The following is a 17242-nucleotide window of genomic DNA, read 5'->3' as shown; positions in this document are numbered from 1 at the left end:
ACACTAGCATTGAGAAGTAGTGATGAAATTGGATAAGAATTTCGTGACCTGGAAGGAGTCAGACTATGACTGGAACAGAAATATAGACGACTCTACGGCGTAATACACAGGGAGAATTTGTATGATACTGTTAAACTTATATGCTTTCTCCTGGTCTAATGGCTAGCGCGTGCATTTCTGGTTCTTATAGTATCGGGTTTGATTCCCGTTAAGGGTCCATGAAAATTTTACTTTAACTAGAATTTTTATTATTCATCCATCTCTTTTTGCTTAAAGGACTGAAACGTTGAGAAAAGTATATGGAAACAAATGTTAGAGACTATGCATATAAATGGTCTGGTTACAGTGTTTTGTAAGCTATAGACAAAATAATCGAAAGAAAAGAAACAATAATGTTTTCAGAACTGAAACTGAACAATGTTTTAGCATTCACGCTTAATTTCCTACTAGCGTGACACATTATATTCAATGTCACATAACTCTTACACAGAAAATTCTTATTTACATATAAAATCCGTAATTATAACGAATGTACACGTGTCCGACTGTGCTTAGAAATTTCGTTATTAAGATTAGAAGAGGGGTAATTTATATAAATTTTCCTCAATATTTAAGAATGATGACATCGAGATTGTCCTGTCATCACATCAAAACGAACAGAGAAATACGATAATATTCACATATTTCATTGACGATTCCTTCTTAATTGTTAACAAACTTCAGCCCCATGGATTATTCGGAACATTAAAAGGAAGTATCTCATATTGCATCAAAATGGAATGATTGTTGATTTTGACTTGAACGTTCCTTTCAGCTGCGAGGCTATATGAGAGGGACCTACTGATTAACGTGGAATCCAAACCACATGAGCTCCCGGAAAATCAAATTATTGTTTCTAAGGTATCAAAGAAAATTTTCTTAGTATTAGATTACTTCATTAATGAAACTTCGAAATTTTGTTACCTTACATCTTTCATTAACTTATCCTTCATTGGTTTCAACTACAACCATTGGTAATGAGTGGGAAACTTTAAAGAAAGTATCTGCTATGTTTTATCGAATTCCTGTTTACGGAGTTTCCACCAGAGAATGATTTTCTGTATATGAAAAGTTGCAGTACGGAGAGTTTTGTTCCTTTTACTCCCATAATTTCATAGATTCTTGTAATATCAGAGTTATTTTAAAAGATTGGAGGAAGGCATATACGAAGTTTAATGAAATTTAAATATTTTTTTACGGGATTTATGGTGAAACAGACAGACAGATAGATGGACAGAGAAAAAAAATGCGATTGAGTCTGATGGCAGACACTTGCTACTTTCATTTCAATTACTTGTATATTTAGTTTCAGACGTACGCTTAATTTTATAATTTGTCATTGAGCTGCTCATATTATGCGCCTATAATGATTATAAATAAGCAGAACTTTATACGTTCTTTAGAAAAATATACACAGTTTTAACACAACATTAGTGTTTTTAACAACGAACAATTAAATCATATATTGTAGATATTACATTGTTTTAGAGTATATTATTGTAAAGTGATTGTTTCCATAGATACATAAAATTATATATCTCAAACAAAACAACCGAAATTTGTTAGTTGTAATCTAGCTGCTAAGAAGAATAGAACATTGAGCAACATTTCCTAAGTTGTCATAATAATTCGAATGTGTCACCATCAAACCACAGAAAAGTATTAGGTATTTCAAATTCATAAATGTACCAGAAGAGAGCAGAGTGATCTTTTTAGGGATTGTTTCTTTAAATTGCGTTCTATTGTATGAATATCTGGAACTCTTTCCAGTTTAGTTCAACGTTAGAAAATGTGATTTTACCCGCGCAGCAAAATTTGTGATTGAAAATATGAAAGTGCCTTAAAAGTACTATAGTGGCAGTAAGTGTACTGTGACATGAATATAGAAAAAACAACGCATTTAATAATGATTAAGTGAGTTAAATGCCTTATAAGTATTAAGCCTTTTGTATAAATGAGACCATTAGTATCCTAAAGTAATTAATCTCGACTTATTAAATGTGGATAAAGGATAAAAATGAGTCAACACATTTTGGTCTATTATTACAAAATAAACGTGCAGTACATTGGTGCAAAACATTTCTATTAGGGTATTCCTTTAGAATGTTGATCAATATAATAAAAGTATAATGTAAATTTAAATTTCTTTAATACAAATAATCTATATAGATAATAAAAGAAACTATTGACTGAGGTAGAGAAACAAAGGGAGTGGTACGGACATTTCAGTCCTGTCTAATTTGGGGCGTTTAAAATTATGATGTACACCTCGAATCACACGGACGGAATGGCCTATGTTACATACTAATGTTTCTAGGTCGATGGATATAGTCGCTGTGTAGACCACGAAACCTTTCTCAATCTTTCTGGGTCAATAAAGAAACATCTAAAAGTTTAAATATACATTCCATTAGTATATAATTATTTTTCATGCCACTATAGTAATTAGTCATGTGCAGCACAGAATGTAATCAATGAGAATACTATAATTATCTTTAATATATATTTATTTATAAGACCGAACTAAACATAACCTTATTTATTGAAACAGAGCAGCTAAATAATGTAAAATTACTTTTTTCCTCATGTTTGATTTAAGATTTCTAGAAATGTGGCTTTCCTAGAATGTCATGGATATAACACTTAGGAAACAGAAACTCCGACTTAAGCATCTTTTAATAGCCACAAAGACGTAACGAACATATTTTTATTCGTAATGTACTAACTATTTTTACATGTGGTTATCTAAATCAAATGTTCATTAGACTCGTACAGGGTATATCTGTTAAAATGTCTGCTATCGTTAACTAGGTGTTAAATTACAATTACTAATGTCAAATGTTCTTGTCTGAGTTTGTTTAGTCTAACTACCAGAAATAAACTTATTTAAATATTGAGGGGAAAAATTGTAGACAAATTTAAATGATTCCTAAATAATAAACCCCACAGGTTCAATGCCGCGTTTACAAAAGGTCTCGACTGACTTTTATCCTTATCCATCTGGTTTTAGTTTCTACTTTGTGTTCCTGTTTCTGCGCTTACTTTATATTCTTAATATTGTACTCCATTTGCGCTTAGACTCTTTTCTGGTAATTCACTGGGAATATTTTCTGGAAGCGTTTGTAATATTCCCTTGTAAGCAAACTATAATATTCTCTTTTTTCTTCTTCAGTAAAATCCGGGATATTTAATCGTTCCTAGAAATATTTTCGGTACACTGGGATCCAGATCTCGATCCCGTGACCATCCCTGATTTTCCGGGACCAATGGCAACCCTACACATATACGATACGACGCGTATAGTTACCAAGTGAAGGCGGATCAGAGTTAGGATAATCTACAACTCATGCGCAGAGAGTCTCAGGTTCGATTCCCACTCGGGGCATTTTTTGCTTTAATCAATAAAGTAGCAATTTGTAACAGCAAGTGAAATAATAACTCATTTTATGTTTACAATACATAAAATAGAAATGTTTGAATCAGTTGTAAAACCTTTCATGTTCCATGTTAACTAGCACCAGAATGTAACCTACTAAGTAAACGTATTGATATCATGAGATATATTATTACAACAGTCCTTGTGTAAAAAGTGTTCTTGATGTTTCGTGTGTATATCTGTGGACAGGGTGCAAATTACAAAGGGAAAGAGGGGAATCCCCTTTGGCAATACTGTATGCATGCAGTGATCAAAGGGAATTTCCCCTCATCCTCTTTGTTATTCGCACTCAGTCCACAGATATATAAATGAAGCGGCAAGAACAAAGAGTGTGGTAACATCATATGATATCTCGTGCTATCAATATGTTTACGGAAAAGGTACTCTTTTGTGCTAGTTAAATGGAACATTAGAAGGTTTTTACATTGATTTGGACATTTCTATTTTATGCATTATAATCATATGGTGAGTTAATATTTTACTTCAAGTAACAAAGTTGCTGCTTTATTAGTTAAAGCAAAAAAATTACCCGAACGGGAATAAAACCGGAACTGTGCGTCTCAGCCGCAGATTCTCCTCACTCTGCCACGCCGTCACTTGGTAACTTTACGCATCGTATCATATATGCGGGGAGTTGGAAATTTTAAAAAGTTTTCCTCCTCTATTTTTGTTTATTGCTTTCTCCCAATTTGTAATATTAACACCTAAAATGTTCAGTCTTTCCTCTCGAAATATAGTCCCGAAGTTCATTTACCAAAGCTTGGTTTGTTATTGTTTGAAGAAAATTCTAGAAGTACGAAACGATATCTTAGTATACAAAACTTTAACGCATTTTCTTCAATGAAACAAGAGAAAAAAGAGAGAAAAGGCAGTAGGCAGAGTGAAGAACCGAATGTGGATCTCTTGATTATTAGGTAAGGACGATATTAACCACAAACATATCAAATGGATTATTCTCTTATTAAATTTTGATTTCTGATGCTATTTTTATACTTACATTGTATGGAAATTAACATATAATAGGTTTGCTGCTTTCGTTTCTTGTTACACTATTTGTTGTGCGTTGCCTAAAGTGCTTTATTAAATGTAAATATTTTATTCTAAAAAGATTCACTGCTTTAAATGGTCAAATGCGGTCATTGAAACGAGGAAGCGAACTGATTTTCTCAAACCTTCCATTGCTAACTGGGGAATAAAATAATTTTTCGCGTAAACATGCATTTTCTTCTGTGACAGATGCTTCCTGCTACTTCGTGGCTCCGTATAGAACTCCTACCCGCCAACCAGTGTTCGAATCTTTTTCAGTCTGCATCTTGTCTCACTTATTACGGAGAACAATAGCAAAAAGAAAAATAGTTTAAAATTCTGCACCAAATTTTAGGTGTGATTAGACATCCTACATTTTCTCGTCAAGTACGGAGAATGAAGTACGATTTTCAAAGCACAAATACCGTTTTAGCTGTTTCTATTGACAAAAGCTATGAATAGGTTTACAACTGACAGCTAAATTGAGTTCTCTTCAATTATACCTCACAAACACCAATGAACGAGAAGGGATTCAGTTATTTTATGTGATCAGCGCATTTGCTTCCATCATTATTTCTACAACTAAATATAACTAATAGGATTTTTCATTAGAAATGAAATGCGCATCTTAGTTCTAAACAAAATAGAAAGCAAAGTTAATTATAACACTATGTAATTACATTTACTTACATAAAAAATGTATATATTGATAATTGAAAATGTCGAAGATAATATGACAAATATTATCAACAATTCTATACTAGAATTAAGCAAGCTGCAGCTTAAAGTAAACTGCAATGAAATTCAGATTATATGAAGTATTTCCAAGTATTTCCCATTATATGCTGAAATACAAGTGTGTTGAATAGGTAGGGGCACTTTTCCCTGAAATATAGAACTTGAATTTGATTCTCGATAAAATCGAAAATATGTTAATAACTTTAAACCTTGAAGAACGAAACACAAGCTTGAAATCCTGTGGTTATAATATTGCGTTATAAAATGACTCAACTAGCTGTAAGCCAGGGAGATCTCAGTTTCTGTTTCCAGGCATTTTATATATAAATCAACATGTCTAACTCTGAATTTTTGATCAAGAGACATATTTTCTGTTACGTATATTTCAGGGAGAGAACGTAACGTCAACATTTCATTAGCAAATGTAGCAACTGATCAAATAGAATAATGCCAAAAATAGCCTACTTTGCTTTCTAGATCCTATGTTTTTGGTGGAAGTTGCTACGTCAAATCTTTTTTTAAGGTATGTGAATCTCTTAATGCTTGTTATTATACAAGTATGTTTCATCTGAAATGAAACATGAAGTTTATTATGAAGAAAATGATCCACACAGCTTTTTCTAGAATATCTGATATTAGTTGTGGTATTTGATTTTAGGGTACCATTGAGCAGCGGGGCTATGTCATACATGGACTTACAGCTTAACGTGGAATCCGAAAGACATGAGTTCCCACCGAGAATCAAACGCCGTTTTTTGAAAAAAGTATCCGACCTCAGTCACTTCTTACCCTTTGTGGTTGGAAGATACCCTAATGTTACACTAACATTGAGAAGCAGTGATGAAACTGGATAAGAATTTCGTGACCTGGAAGAAGTCAGGACTATGACTGGAACAGAAATATAGACGACGCTACGGCGTAATACACAAGGAGAATTTGTATGATACTGTTAAACTTATATGCTTTCTGCTGGTCTAGTGGCTAGCGCGTGCATTTGTGGTTCTTATAGTATCGGGTTTGATTCCCGTTAAGGGTCCATGAAAATTTTACTTTAACTAGAATTTTTATTAATCATCCATCTCCTTTTGCTTAAAGAACTGGAACGTTGAGAAAAGTATATGGAAACAAATGTTAGAGACTATACATGTAATAGGTCTGGTGACAGTGTTTTGTACGCTATTGACAAAATAATCGAAAGACAAGAAACAATAATGTCATCAGAACTGAAACTGAACAATGTTTTATCATTCACGCTCAATTTGCTGCTAGCGTGACACATTATATTCAATGTCATATAAATCTTACACAGAAAATCCTTATTTACACATAAAATCCGTAATTAAAACGCATGTGCACGTTTCCGTCTGTGCTTAGAAATTTCGTTATTAAGTTTAGAAGAGGGGTAATTTATATAACTTTTCCTCAATATTTAAGAATGATGACATCGAGGTTGTCCTGTCATCACATCAAAACGGATAGAGAAATACGATACTATTCACATATTTCATTGGCGATTCCTTCTTAATTGTTGACAAACTTCAGCCCCATGGATTATTCGGAACATTAAAAGGAAGTATGCCATATTGCATCAAAATGGAATGATTGTTGATTTTGACTTGATCGTTCCTTTCAGCTGCGAGGCTATATGAGAGGGACCTACTGATTAATGTGGAATCCAAACCGCATAAGCTCCCGCAAAATCAAATTATTGTTTCTAAGGTATCACAGAAAATTTTCTTAGTATTAGATTACTTCATTAATGAAACTTCGAAGTTTTGTTACCTTACACCTTTCATTAACTTATCCTTCATCGGTTTCAAGTACAACCATTGGGAATGAGTGGAAAACTCTAAAGAAAGTATCTGCTATGTTATATCGAATTCCTGTTTACGGAGTTTCCACCAGAGAATGATTTTCTGTACATGAAAACTTGCAGTACGGAGAGAATTTTGTTCCTTTTACTCCCATAATTTCATAGATTCTTGTAATATAAGAGTTATTTTAAAAGATTGGAGGAAGGCATATACGAAGTTTAATGAAAATTAAATATTTTTTTAACGGGAGTTATGGTGAAACAGACAGACAGATAGATGGACAGAGAAAAAAATGCGATTGAGTCTGATGGCAGACACTTGCTACTTTCATTTCAATTACTTGTATATTTAGTTTCAGACGTACACTTAATTTTATAATTTGTCATTGAGCTGATCATATTATGCGCCTATAATGATTATAAATAATCACAACTATATACGTTCTTTAGAAAAATATACACAGTTTTAACACAACATTAGTGTTTTTAACAACGAAGAATTAAATCATATATTGTAGATATTACATTGTTTTAGTCTATATTATTGTAAAGTGATTGTTTCCATAGATACATAAAATTATATATCTCAAACCAAACAACTGAAATTGGTTAATTGTAATTTATCTGCTAAGAGAAATAGAACATTGAGCGACATTTTCTAAGTTGCCTTAATAATTCGAATGTGTCACCATCAAACCACAGAAAAGTATTAGGTATTACAAATTTATAAATGTACCAGAAGAGAGCAGAGTGATCTTTTTAGCGATTGTTTCTTTTCATTGCATTCTATTGTATGGAAATCTGGAACTCTTTCCAGTTTATTTCAACGTTAGAAAATGTGATTTACCCGAGCAGCAAAATTTGTGATTGTAAATATGAAGTACCTTAAAATTACTATAGTGGCAGTAAGTGTACTGTGACATGAATATAGAAACAAACGCATTTAATACTGATTAAGTGAGTTAAATGCCTTATAAGTATTAAGCCTTATGTATAAATGAGAGCATTAGTGTCCTAAAGTAATTGATCTCGACTTATTAAATGTGGATAAGGGATGAAAATGAGTCAACACATTTTGGTCTATTCTTACAAAATTAAACGTGCAGTACATTTGTGCAAAACATTTTTATTAGCATATTTGTTTAGAAGGTTGATCAATATAATAAAAGTACAATGTAAATTGAAATTATCTTTAATATGAATCTATATATATAAAAGAGAACGTACAAATCCTTTGTTCCCTCATCACGCTAATACGGCTGAACCAATTTCTTTTATTTTTGGGGGGTTATTAGGATTTGGACCCTAGATGGTTTTTATCATATCACTTTAATTTTTAATTACCAGTGTCTTGAGATAATTGACCATTCAAGTGTCCATAACGTACAAATCCTTTGTTAGATCATCATAGGTAAAAATAAACGTATTTATATGCAACCCGCATGACCGTGTCACTCGGCGGGTTAACATAAATGACAGGCGCTATAATGTTAACATTTACTGCAATCACTTGAAAGCGAAAAAGTAAAAATTATCTAAGTAACAAAGTTTATTGCGTTCCGGGGTGACCGCAGCGAAGCGGGGCGGGTTAACATAAATGACAGGCGATATAATGTTAACATTTAGTGCAATCTTCTATGGTTTTTATCATATCACTTGAAAGCGAAAAAGTAAAAATTATCTAAGTAACAACGTTTATTGCGTTCCGGGGTGACCGCAGCGAAGCGGGGTGAACGCTGCTAGTAATCTATATGGATAATAAAAGATAAACAACTTATTGACTGAGGTAGAGAAAGAAAGAGAGTGGTATGGTACATTTCAGTATTGTCTAATAGGGGACTTTTAAATTATGAAATACCCCTCAAATCACACGGAGGGAATGGCCTATGTAACATAGCGGGTACATAATGTACATAATGTTTTCTGGGTCGATTAGATATTGTCGCTGTATAGATCACGAAAACTTTCTCAATCTTTCTGGGTCAATAAAGAATCTTACATCTAAAAGTTTAAATATTCATTCCATCAGTATAGAATTATTTTTCATGCCATTATAGTAATTAGTCATGTGTAGCACAAAATGTAATCAAAGATAATACTATAATTATCTTTAATATTTATTTATTCATAAGACCGAACTTAACATAACCTTATTTATTGAAACAGAGTAGCTAAATAATGTAAAATTACTTTTTTCCACATGTTTGATTTAAGATTTCTAGAGATGAGGCTTTGATAGATTTCATGGATGTAACACTTGGGAAACAGTAACTCCGACTTAAGCATCTTTTTAATTGCCACAAAGACGTAACGAACATATTTTTATTCGTAATGGTTAACTATTTTTACATGTGGTCATCCAAATCAAATGTTCATTAGATTCGTACAGGGTATACTTGTTAAAATGTCTGCTATCGTTGACTAGGTGTTAAATTAACATTTACTAATTTCAAATGTTTTTATCTGAGTTTATGTTTGGCTTAACTACCAGAAATAAACTTATTGAAATATTGAGGAAAAAGAATTGTTGACAAATTTAAATGATTCCTAACTAGTAAACCTCACAGGTTCAATGCCGCGTTTACAGAAGCTCTCGACTGACTTTTACCCTTAGCCATCCGGTTCTAGTTTCTACTTTGTGTTCCTGTTTCTGCGCTTACTTTATATTCTTAATATTGTACTCCATTTGCGCTTAGTCTCTTTTCTGGTCATTGTCCGAATGGTCTTCCAGTTAAGACTTTTAGAACGCTCCAGCTTTTTTCCATCCTGGCTACATGAACTGTCCACCTGAACCTCTTAGACTTGATGACCTTACAATGTTTGGTAAACCAGATATATTTTGTTGTTCCTCATTATGATGATCCCGGCTTTCCCGATTCCCGTTCCTCTTGGGTCCGAATATTCGCCTCAGGATATTGTTCTCAAATATTGTCATGTACGTTCTTTCCTCAAAAGAAGGGAACATGTTTCGCATCATACGGAATAACAAATATGATTATTCTTTTATATGTTTTAAGTTACAAATTTCTCGACAGAATTCACGACTACAAAGAGATTTTTAAGTGAATATGTTTCAAAGTATACACTTTATTAAAATAATATTTTAACTCATCGATAATTTGCAGTATCATGATTACTACGAACTTTCATGTATTTAGTTTTCTCTGCATTTACTTCTAAATCCATGTCCCTGCAAGCGCCTAACAAGGCCTCAGCATTTCTTCATATTGTAATCCTTCATTACCAATTAAATTTACATTAGCAGCATGTTCCATAACCTGATGAATACAATTCAACTCTAGGCTCTGGTTGCTTTGAGTTTTTCTTACAGTGTGTTACAGTAAGAACTTGAATAATAATGGCGACAACCTATCTAATTGTTTTAGTCTATTCTCGACGTGAAATCTCTTAGACAAAAATTTTCCTACCCGGACTTTACTACGGGATTCATATAAACGTACCTTCATTTATCTATTTTGAATTTTCGTTATACCAAATTCTGTAATGTTGTAAAATGTTTCATTTCTCACCGACTCGTAAGCCTTTCTAAAAATCAATAAATAGTTGATGAATCCCGGTATTGTATGATCACTTCTTTTGAGTATTTGTCGAATGATAATTATTTGGAGAATAGTAGCTCTATTTCGTATAAATCCGCACTGATAATCTCCAATAATTTGATCTGCGAATGGGGTCATTCTTGCTAATAGGTTAAGAGGATTTTATATTATATTAACCGAAGAGAAATGTATCAATTATTATTACAGTCAGTTTTGTACCTTTACTGTGGATTGGAACAATGATACCACTCTTGAAGCAATTCTTGCTTGTTTCATATTAGAAGAATAAGCTTGTACATCTTGTTCCACAATTTTTCACCAACTGCTAAACTTACTAAGTCCTAATTTCGTCTACACCCTGAGATTTGTGTTCGAATTATTTATTGCAATTTCTACTTCTATTCAATTAGGTTTCGAAATATACGTTTCTGCGTGTGAATTTTTCTTTCTCGATGCACAATTATTTTTGACTGCATGTTAAACAAATCGTCAAAGAAATATATCCATCTGTTCAAGATGCTATCTGTATCAGTGAGAATTGTTCCGTCAATTTTAATATGTAAACAGATATTGATAGGTTTCCTTAAATTCCTCGATGTAGTAGGTCCCGTACTATATCGAGCCAAGTCAGCAAAAAATTTCTCGATTCTGATTGGTTGAGAGAGGTCACGTGCTTTAGGCCACGCCCTCCAAGTCACGTAGTATAACGTCATGAGTCACCCTGCGGGGAAATCCCTAACTTTGGATTTTTGAAATTCGATCCCTTTAAGGGTAAGATGAGTGCTTTGGTACCACGATCCTATATTTCACTGGTAGGCGAATGTCGGTGTGCCGTGAGTAACTTCACAAAGTATTGCCTATATTGGATACTAGTATGCAGTCGCGTATGAAGAGACAGAAAATTTTCTTTCTAAACGAATCCCGCTTTAGTATGTATCATCACAATGGCCGCATTGACATCTTTCGCCCGTGGCACTAAACTGGATGGCGCTTGCATTTTGTTTCGCCACGTTGGTCAGGCACAGTCTGCTAAAGTATGGGGAGTCATCATATGCTCGTTCTGACGTTGACGATATTATGCCACCTAAGCACTGACTGACATTCAACCAGTCAAGGGTACATTAACGATGTATTGGATTCTATTATGGTCCCTTTTCATCAGGTCTTGTCAGATACTTCATTACTGCAGGATAACGCCATACACTACTTAGCTGGACAGACCTCACTGTCTACACTTAGTCTACTTAATTGTCCGGTACGATTTACCAATCTGTCGCCGCTTAAACAAGTATGGTCGATGGTTGCATAACCTGCGAACCTTGCTAGCTCCAGTTGATAAGCTGTGGCATCGGGTCGAAGACACATGGCTTTCCATGTCCCAAGAGAACACCTTCTTGATGTCTCGTCGTGTTACAGAAGTTCTGACTGCCCATGATGGGCCCACACGCTACTCATGTCGCCAGTTCTCCTCCGCTACCACTGTGTTGTCATGCATCAAACTGAACGGTAAGTGTAATCATATTCTACTTGTACTATATTAGGTCTTGGCCTGCAAATTTCGCCGCAGATACCTTATCAGATCCTTGGAGTTGAATTTTAGTGGCGAGTATTTTATAGGAACCATCTTATGAGCGAACACGTTTTCGGCTGACACCACATATTTAATTATAGTGACAGTTAAAAGGAAACACCAGTTAATTAAAATGTACCGAGAAATTGTTTCTGGGAAATCACATCCCAACCTAAGTCACCTGTGGTAACAATTCTTTTGTATTTTGAAAGAGAATTCCGTTAACAAAGGGAACAAGTAAAATCACCTTTATGGTAAAAGTAATGGATGGTAACAGCTACATAAATGATTGCCCATTATTATTATTATTATTATTATTATTATTATTATTATTATTATTCGAGTATAGGATTTCACAGGGTTGTGTATCTTGCATTATTATTGGAATGTTGTAATATACAGCGAAACAAGTGATACAGCCTTACTGTAATGTTGTCACATACTGCTTATTCTGTATAAAAACAAAAATAGCTTAACATATGATTCATCTCCTTTGTGCTAATAATTGTCAAATTAGCGTTTCGAACACTTTTTAACACAGCTTTGGTGCAGCGTTCCAAATATTAGCACGAAGTCCATATTTATGGGCCACGTTATTCATAGAGCCATTTTTTTATTACAGTGGGATTACTCCAAGCTAAGTTTTGAAAAGTGTAGAATTGTTAATTTAATATTATTGGCACCAAGGAGATAATGCATATGTTGAGATATTTTTGTTTTCATACAGAGTAAAGCTGTATATGATAACATTACTGTAAGGTTGTATCATACGTTTTGCAGTATGTTGCAGTACTTCAATAATGGTGTAATTTAAGTACAATCTATACACTGCATACATCCAATCCGTATATTACAAAAAGGCAATACGTATAACTTCTATAGACAACCTAGAAGCTACATACATCCCATCTACACATTATTTATGGCCGACCTGTATGCGACATCCGTATAATCTATATACTGCATGTGGACAGTCTGTAAGCTACATATGAGCACTCTCTATGGTGCATACCAATATTCTGTATGCTGCATCTGGATAAGTAAAATTTTATAATACGTACGTACAATACTATATTGTATCTAATCGTACGTACGGGGAATAACTACAATATGGATACTGTCTCGAGATTTAAGGCAAGAAACATACATACGGACTATATACTTCATATGTCCAATCTATATACTGCATGCGTCAAATCCGTATATTACAAAAAGGCAATACGTATGCGATATACGTAAAATCCGTATACTTCATGCAGGCAAATTATAAGTTACATACATCCATTCCATACATTACATATAGTCAACCTGTACGCAACATGCGTATAATCTATATACTGCATGCGGACAGTCTGTAAGCTACATATGGGCACTCTGTTGGTTTATACTAATATTCTGTATGCTGTATTTGGACAAGCTGTGTGTGACATAAGAAAAATCTACGTACAATACGTATACTGTATCTAGTCGTACCTGCGGGGCATAAGTACAATATAGATGCTGTCTCGGGGTTAAACGCAAGAAACATGCGTACAGAACGTGTATTGCATACTTTTTGAAATTATGCTCCGTCCTGATAGCCAGTGTGCGTCACTATTATGAACCCATATGCTACATATGGTCCTGATGTCACACAGCTAGATATCCCCTCCTTATACTTGTAACTGCAGATGACGTCATTGTACTTATGCGAACAGTACGTATATCACATACTTTTTCAGCTATATGTTTGCTACAGGATGTTACATACGGTTGTACGTTAAGTCCAAAAACTACAGGAATTACGAATGTAGGGTACGTTTTTAAGTCGCCACCTACATTTTTTCTCAGTGTATCTATTGTTGATATATATACTCACGTTTAGTACGTTTTTATCCGCTACAAAAAGCTAATACTTTGGAAATAATTCACACTAAAAAATATTACGTTTATGTATTCCCTTATCCAACTTGAATTCTGACCGATCAAGGGCCCAAAGTTTACTTCTGTACCATGGAAGAAGTTTTGTCACTAACGTAAAATTAAGCATTGTCTAACATCTCGAAATAACCTTGGAGCAAATGGTATAATAGAAAGGAAACATCGAATCTTAACCGAATCATAAGACTATATTTTGCCAACGAACGAAGTAATTTGAGTAAAGAGTTCAAGTTGGTTCAAGATCTTTTAATTCTGTAAATACTATGATGCAACAAATTCCGCCCAAATCTTTCTTGGATATTCAGCCGTTGATAGATTTAAGGAATGTACAACTGACCGGACAAATTATATCCCTTGGATATACATGACAGGTTCATATCGTTACGAAACCCTGTTCTGCCTAAAGACATTAAAACGAGTGATAAAAATATTGAAATTAAGCCAGGAGATTTAATAATGAAAAAGACACACTATTTATCGTCTATGTTGAAAAGTGAATCTGCAAAACGTTTGGATTGCTATGTGTGACCTTATTTACTAACTAAAGTGTTGCGCAATTGTGCAGTGGTGTGTACTTTAGATAATCGCTTGATCGGCACTAATAATTTCCAAAATGTAAACCACTTCAGTGCTCGCTTTGCAGACGATCAATCTAATAAATAAATACACTACAGAGGTGGTCTAACTGAAATGCGACTAAAAAATTAAACTATAAAAATATATATCACAAATTTTTTCCTTGAAGGAAGGGAGAATTGTTAGCCCACAATTATTCTTGTTTGCTTGATAAGGAGAACTGATTTTCTCAGATCTTGTCTTAAAGCTTAACATGTAATTGCTCTGTTCCCAGAATTAATCTTTAAATTTTAATTTATTTTATAGTCGTAAATGAGAAAAGATGATAAGTTCAATTTAAAATTTAAATTAAACAGTAACTTTGTAGAAATAGAGAAATGAGTTATGCTAAATATAAACAAGCTATAATTTGAGTTAATTAATGCCGATTTCGCTAACTTTTAGTATAAGTAATAAAATAAAACGACCAGAATACAAGATCAACGTTAAAGTTGGTAAGATCTAAATTTAAGTATATTACGTAAATTTTTATATGTATTGAGTATATTTTACAAGGTCGCATGTATATATTAAAAATGAAAAAAACTAAATACTTTATTCTGGGGCTCAGGCTCTTATTCTTCTGAAAGGTTGCGTCTCAATAAGAGCAAATCATAATGTAAATTATAATTTATAAATAGAAGCATAATTAGTATATAATTCTTGTAACTTTTCCGTAATTATTTTACAAATGTCATATCTTCGAAATTACACCCATGGTCATAAACGATATGTTATATTGGTATGGATTTTAGAATCATAAAATGCTACACTTCAACGATCGAATAATTAAATAAATAATGTCTACAAGGATGTACCTGAACACAGCATTAAACATAGCTTATAACTACTGTAAATCCGACTTAATCTACTGATGTACCTCACCAAGTACGAAACTAGAGAAGTTAAAGTTCATAGTAAAACAGGAATAATGATTAACATATTGTAATGTTCTCATACTCACAGAGAAGAACCATAACACTACGAGCATAGTCATCCTTTGCAATAGTACATCCTTCACCAACTACAAATTTACGTAATCGTATTCATTGTTTGTCCTGCGTAAGATAAATTATAATTACCAATTCAAGTGGACTTTTGATTTTTAAGATTTCAATATACGTAAATTTATAAGACATTTTAGGGAAATTATTATATTCGAATTATAGTGAATTAAGATTCCAACTAGGCGCGATAAAACTGATCTTAGTTTTGCACGTATAAACTGCAGGTAGATTTTCAGGTAAAATCCTTCTATTACACGCAAAAAACAAATATAGTTAGAAAAGCCAGAAAATGGGTGACAGTTACAATACTGCATGGTTAAAAAAGTGACGACCATGCTTCTAGGCTACTGATACCATAAAATATTGTTGAAATGATATAGCTAGATTTACAATAAAATTGGGGTAAAGGAACCATATTATTGTTCAATGAACAACGGTTTTAGCTGGTATTTCCAACTATATAGACAAGATGTAGCTGGAAGTACAATACAGTATAGTTGCAAAAACCACATCTCAAAAGTAGACAATACACGTAACAATACTATATAGTTGAAAATGCAATGCTGTATTGCTGTGAGGACGATAAAATATTGTAAGACGAACAGTACTGCATTGCTAGAGATACGATATTATTGGAGCGACGATTGTAGCTTCCACCATACTGTATTGTTGCTACTACAATATATTGTTGTTGTCGTGACCATAGAGTGTGGTACACCTGACAATATCTTCGCTGTTTATATCGTGTCTGCAACCATACAGCATGGCAACTGTAACAATACTACATTGTTGGCAATACAATATCCGTGGTGTCCATATTGTATCGTGCACTATACTATATTGCTGCTGGAACGATGTTGGATTGTACTGCCAACTATGTTTGATGGTTGTTCGTACGATCTGTTGAGAGTCCATATTGTACCAGATACTATAATATATAGTTGGTCGAACCATGTCGTGAAAGCCAATATTGTACCCCCTACTAGACTGTATAGTTGTTCGTAAAATCTTTGTAGAGTCTATATTGTACAGTAAGGGACACCTCTGGATGGTACACTTTTGACGTAAATTTCCATATGGGTGTACCATCCTGAAGTGTCCCTTACTGTACCTGTGTCTTATTGTACCTATTACCATGCTATGTGGCTGTTCGTACGATGGCTTGAAAGTCTACATAGCATTGATAGTGCATACGACACGCTTTCGATAGCGCTTTTTCTAGCTTCCATAACGCAGTTTGGTCCTGAGAAACGGAGGCGTGTCTTACAAGATTACGTTACGTATTACCTTGCCCCTGTATAAGAACTATTTTGCTCTATTGTATCCTACCCTTGAATAGCAACTTTTTTCAATTTGTACCACACAAATTTTCAATTTCTTTCATGTATTTTGTTTTCACAATGATACACTGCTATTTGTATCTACAAGGGCAAAAGTATAAGTTTTAGCTAAAAATAAAAAAAAAAAATAAAAACTGCACTACGGATGCTTGAATTAGCGCCGTAATTATTACCAATA

The sequence above is a fragment of the Thermobia domestica genome, chromosome 4, assembly GCF_964235325.1.
Source record: "Thermobia domestica chromosome 4, izTheDome1.hap1.1, whole genome shotgun sequence".
NCBI lineage: Eukaryota > Metazoa > Arthropoda > Insecta > Zygentoma > Lepismatidae > Thermobia > Thermobia domestica.
The sequence above is the reverse complement of the archived record's forward strand: the minus strand, read 5'-3'. Positions refer to the sequence as shown.